At 35.5% G+C, this 6170-nt stretch overlaps 1 pseudogene; it reads right to left on the bottom strand.

Annotated features, from left to right (window-relative positions):
* Positions 1 to 901: 901 nt before the first annotated feature.
* Positions 902 to 6167, bottom strand: LOC124375100 (annotated as a pseudogene).
* Between the last annotated feature and the right edge of the window lie 3 nt (positions 6168 to 6170).

Below are 6170 nucleotides of genomic sequence, written 5' to 3'. Positions count from 1 at the left end.
ATTGATACAAATTATTGCAATAATTATTATTAGATAGAATAAGAAAGTGTGGTGGCAAGCAATAAATCTTTGTTACCGAAAATTTAAGCAGGTTATAAAGCATTCATGAATTATCATGTGCCTAATACCAATATTGTCACTATTTTTACCTTATCGCAAAACGCAATCAATGAAAATTTGAGAAGAATACATGTTCAGCAGCACTTATGAAAACTCAGCAACAGTATTTTAAACTCAAACTTCTATACTGATTAATAACAAATTTTGTGGATATACATTGGAATAAAATGTTTATTATAGTCGGATAAATTTACCATAACCATCATTAGTATATTAACAAGCTACCTGTTAGATAAACAGGCAGGGAAAGTAACATCCTAAAGTTTCAGCCATGTCTACCAGATGTGCTTATTGTATCAATTCCAAAGAACATGTCTACAATGGAGAAGGCAACCTAATTCAGTATTCTCCAGTAAGCCGTACAATAGTGGGTAATCCAGTTGGCAATCTCTACTATCCTCCAGAACTTTCAGATACTAACACTCATAATCATAGAGAATCAGAAGTTTCAGTAGACTTGGTTTTCCCTGTTTACATAGGTAGACCGTCATAGATGCCACATTCTTATCAGATGATTATCTCAAGTCATGAAAGAAACGTCCCCTATCTCAACTAACTCCTCCCCAATTCTTGCAGATCGAACGAAGTGAGTTTGGGCGCTTGAACGAAACCTGTTTGTTAAATCCTAGGATGTGATTGACATCAAGTTACCCTAGAGCAGAGGTCTTTGGCGGATTACCAATTGTTCATGACTAGGCGGACTAAAGAACAAGACCAAGACAAACAAAGATATAACTCCTTTACTCGTGACAACCACAACTGACCTTGATGTTGTTGGAAATCAGTGAGGAAACATAGTGAGTCGGTCAATACCCAAACCCCACCCGCCCTGTGGGAGGCAAGCCGTACTCTAGGGATGTGCAGAAGTTGCTCCATCTATCAGCTGGGCTTCAGTCGTCTCCGGCAGCTTTGTTCCCCTGCACAACCACATGAGACTCATTACTGATCATAACCACTACTCAATTTTAAAATAACAATCTAAAAATCAAAGTTGAGGATTAAGAGTTAAAAAAAATCATTTTAAACTGGTAGAAATGTACCCAACCAGGTCAGTAATGTATCCTTCATGGTCCCGATTTAAAAGAGTTGTTAAGGTAAGTCAAGTTAAAGAAACTAATAAAATAAAAAATGAAAAAAAAGTGTTCGGAAGAAATTAGTCACTCTCTTCAATATTTATTTGTGGATTATTTTATAATCTAAACCCTTTGAGTGCCAAGACCATATATTGAGTTATATGGAACTTTATTGCAACAAGTATGTGTATAGTTCAGGGGTAAATGTCCTAAAAATGCAGACCCGGAAATCCCAGTTAGGTGTATGCAAGTCTTAAGTAAACACAATTTTTTTTAACAGGATTATTTTTCCCATAGAAACTTATCAAGGGCTGTAGATCAAAATGCTTGGTTTTAAAATTGGGCTATACTTTTTTATTAGTAAAATGTTTCTTCTTACAGTTTTCTTTGCTATATATATATAATATATTTTTAAACACAAAACAAAAAAGTATTTCTTTTATAAATAAACATATGTTTTTAAAGTTTTATTGCAAGTTTTTACAAATAAAGGAAAAAAACATTTTTACTATTGAAAACACTTTCCTCTTTTCTAAGGGAATATTACTAATAAAAAAATGTGCAAAATTTCATAGTGTTATGTTCAAGAACCGGACAAAAAAAAATTTTTTTTTAGACCAAAACAGTTTTGGAAAAAATATACACATAGCCCTGCATCAATATACAAGATTGTGTGTGGTCTAAAAGAAAACTTAATAAAATTTACTCACCACATACAGTATTTCTTATGCTCCAAGAAATGAAAGAATGAAATTTCAGTTCAAAATGCTTCACTAAATGTTTATATACAATTATTTATATACACAACAGTTTGTTCTTCACTTCACTTGTATCTGTGCCTTTGGGAAGCAGGTGTCAGATGACAGCCTTCCCCACAAGTTTGTGCAAACTGTTTCTATTTCTAGACCTCTTCCCTTCCTGTTTTTTGAAATCAGAGCCCCCCTCGTAACATACAAAACAAGTCTTTTCTTTTTTTCCCGGGCAATTTTTCTAATCCAATTTTTCTTTTGTCACCCTCCTAGCGTTTACAGTTTTACCTTGCTAGCGTGCTACCCCATTTCATCAGGAAATACTTTCATCAATGATTATTGCACAGTGAGTACTGGTTATCAGCAGAAAGAAGGTTTCCTGTTGTTTTGGACACTAATTTTCCCCTATATATAATGTAGGAATTTATTACCATTCCTTTGCAAAAAGATTAAAAACCAACCTTTTTCTACCAGATACTTAAACTGTTTCGTCTTTCGTCAAGGTAAGGAATAGAGCAAGTCATGTCGAATGTATGTTCTATCCCACACCCATTGTGCTTATATGTGAATTCTAGGTAATGATGGATGTTTTGGTTTTTCCAAAACCTTGTTTACCGCACCCTGCCATGCCTCCTTATATGGTGATGTTTACAATATCTTTTTATCTCAGCATTTTGAGGACAGCAAAACAACTGGTTTTTTTGTGATGCTTGTTGTCCTATAGGCCAGTGTCTACTATGTTTCCTTGATGGTAGTAACTTCTTCTGGCCAACTTGGAAACTTTTCTTTGGATTACCCATCAGGCAAGCCTTTTTTATTCTTCCTTACTGTAGCCAGTAAAAAAAGGTTTATTTTCCTCATAGTTACAATTTTTTTGACCAGCCGAAATACTATGAAAAAAAATTGTCTGTAAAAACATGAAACCCTTTTCTGTAAATAATTACAAGCAACGAAGAAGAGAAGTGACAAACCGAATAGCCAAGACCATATTTTTTTTACCTCATCAAGATGGAGATGGTGATTTCTTCCTTAACCCTGATAGCAAAATAAGCTCATGCAGTAATTATGATACAGAGTCACACAACACCCATAACTGTTTATTCCCCACCTATGGAGGTGCTTATTGGGGAGGTATTGTGTGATTTTCCACCGGTTTTGACTTTTCGTCCCAATTAGAGATTTCGTCGACTGACAACTGTTCATGGGCTGTATAAAAAGAAATTAAGAAAGCCTATTACAGTGCTACAAATAAGGGTTTGAACTTTTGAGTGGGGTCGTAACCTGGTTGGTTTGGCTTTAGGTAGTTTTTTTTCATTTGTCCAACAATGTGAAAGAAACTAAGCAAAATTTGAAATATTTTTCGTGTGAACATCTTACTAAACCATGGAGTTGCTTGTGAGTCATCTAGTTTACCAATAAGAGGGGATAGTTGGTTTCCTAACCAGGCCCATATTTAAAACAGCAGCAATAAAAGCTGTCCATTCCAAAATGTTCACGGGGATCCACGCTGTGGCCTACTACTACCAGGTGAGTCATTGTCTAGCAAAAGACGAAATTTTTCTGGTTAGCATACCTTTTTGAGTTTTTCAACCACAAACATAAGACAAAAGTGTTTCTGTAAAAAATTAGTGTCATATAGTCAATGGGCTTAGAGTCAACAGGTTGGCAATGTCTAGGTCTCTGGAGATTCAACCATAAGAACAATCATGAGTGAAGTTACTGCGGGCTCTCTTCTCTCTTCGTTTATACTAAGCCAAGATATCATTGTCTGTAGGCCCGTCGGCAAATCATCAACGCCGATTTACCCAGAGGAACTGGATAACACACTCTTATCAATGATTCTATCTTACGTTAGTGTCTAGGCCTAACCCTGTGTTCCTGACGTACTAAGGCCTAGGTCTAGAAACATCATAGTCACATCTCTGAGGATTGACCCTCTATGTCCCTTTTTTTGTGGCACATACAATGGATCAGCATCACTATCATCACAAAATAAATCACAAAGATCGTCTACATGAGGTTTAGTAAATTACCATCAGATACATCCACCATCAAGTTCTCTGTCCACCTCACTTGATCTAACGTTCTCAGGAACCATTATCCAAGCCATTTGAAAACTACTTAAGTGTTTTTACACACTAATAATAACCACTACATGCACAATTCAAACAATTTTTGAGAAATTATTGGTAGCACAAAACGTAATAAATGTACGCTATTAGAATTCAAGCAACAATGTTTCAAAAGAAACAACATACTAGCACGCCGGTTCTGCAATTCGTCGTCTGCCACGCTACAATCATCTTATCATCTTGTCGGCAGCGCTGTGGATGGCCATAGTTTTTTTTTTTTTAGATTCTCTTCTGGATTGGATTTTTTTTTTTATCCAAACACCACAGAAAATTGAAAGGGCATATTATTGGAAATAACACTTTATTACGTAGAAAACATAAAAATATACCGAAAAATATAAACAAAGGATCTTAAAATAATTGGTGGCGAAGATTCGTCACCATGGCATTTCTTATCTCGCATATACAACTGGTTGGCGTAAAATGTCGTCACCCCGTGGCATTTCACACATTTATCCATAGGTGACGAAATTTCTACGTCAACCCGTAGGCACTCAAAGGGTATAATTAATACCTGCTATTTATAAAACTCATAACTAGTTTCCTATCCTTTACAAAGCTAACCTTATATTAATCCAGTACAGTTCGATACTTAAACTGTGCGCGTGACCTTGAAGTGTGTGGGTGATAGGCGGGATGGGTGGCGGTGTATGCATTATGCGCTGCGTCCCGAAACCATTTCCTGTGACTCATAGGTAAAACCCACCCTCCGTGTCAGGAATCCTATTGGCCCAAATAACTCACCATACATTGCTCAAATCAGTCCTGTTTTTGTGGACAATGCTGATTATGGTGGAATTAAATAATAGTATAATTCCAAATAATAAAAAATAATAGGACTGATCCTTGTGTTTTTGCAGTTGTTTTATAGTTGTTCTTTAACAGTGTTTTTGAAAATAACGTATTTTTTGTCAATTCTAATCTGCAAAATCGAAATCCTAGAATTTAAAGTCGTTAAAAGCGATTGTTGCGCCTTCATCTCAGCGGCAAGCACGTAAACGCAACCTGCCACACAGATAGCGTTTATTTGTTATTAAAGTGTAGTATTAGTGGCACTACGATCACAGTCTAAAATCCTCCAACTGTATGTTCATGTAATACTCCATTTCGATTACCAAATTTGATTTCATAACTTTTGTAGTGAATAGGAAGCAAAATTAATTACATTATCTCTCCCTATTGACAAAACTTTATTTTCTACTCCAGGAGATATTACAGAAACAATGTTTCACATAAAATACTAAATAACATTAGAGCAATTTCGCTTTTGTAAAGTAATGTTTATGAAATTGCACTACATTCATTTGGAAAAGAGAAAATTAATAAGGTGTACACGTTACTATAGTAAATCACTGATGACGACTCATTAAGTACACAGTACTTAACAGCCACATGTTGTGTTTCTTACACCTGTAATCTACACAAACAATGACAACGAAACCGCGACAACACATTTGTTTCAATGTTACGTAAGTTACAGGCCCCTGGAATTTTAATAAATTACTTTAACTTAAAGTTTGTTCTTTTTTGGATACTCAACATTTTTCCCAATTGCTTAGACGAAAGGTTTACTGCTTATAACTAGTGCTAATGGTTTGGTATAACTTACGGGAGCTAGATGAAACTCAAGGAGGGGTGGGAGAGGGGAGATTCCACCATAAGATATTAAGGCGTATTGCGTAGTTCTGTGGCTCCGCCAATACTAATCCCAGTTTTTTTTTTTTTTTGTAGCCACAACACTCTTGTATGTTAACCACACCAGCATATAGTATAACTTTTAGGACTTTGCTAATATGCTAGTCCTATATGTAGTACAATAAAATATTCTTCAAGCCAATTACAATATTGAATTTTTACTTTTTAAAAGTCCTTGAGGAAAGTGCTAGCAAAGTGTCTGAGAATAGGGTGAAAATTTTGAACGTTTTCATATTGAACATGTTTAGGTTAGGATTTAAATACTATATCTTATAAGCAAATAATTAAGTACTTATCATGTCAGAATGTTACTGACCTTTGCTTGTTGTTCGAAGCGTTCCCTCTGCAACCGCCGGGTCATTCAACTCTGTGTATGCATTGCAAACCACCTTCTTCATGAC

The sequence above is a fragment of the Homalodisca vitripennis genome, unplaced genomic scaffold (assembly GCF_021130785.1).
Source record: "Homalodisca vitripennis isolate AUS2020 unplaced genomic scaffold, UT_GWSS_2.1 ScUCBcl_13266;HRSCAF=23419, whole genome shotgun sequence".
In the NCBI taxonomy this organism is placed as follows: Eukaryota; Metazoa; Arthropoda; class Insecta; order Hemiptera; family Cicadellidae; genus Homalodisca; species Homalodisca vitripennis.
This window is presented reverse-complemented; position numbering and strand designations above follow the sequence as displayed.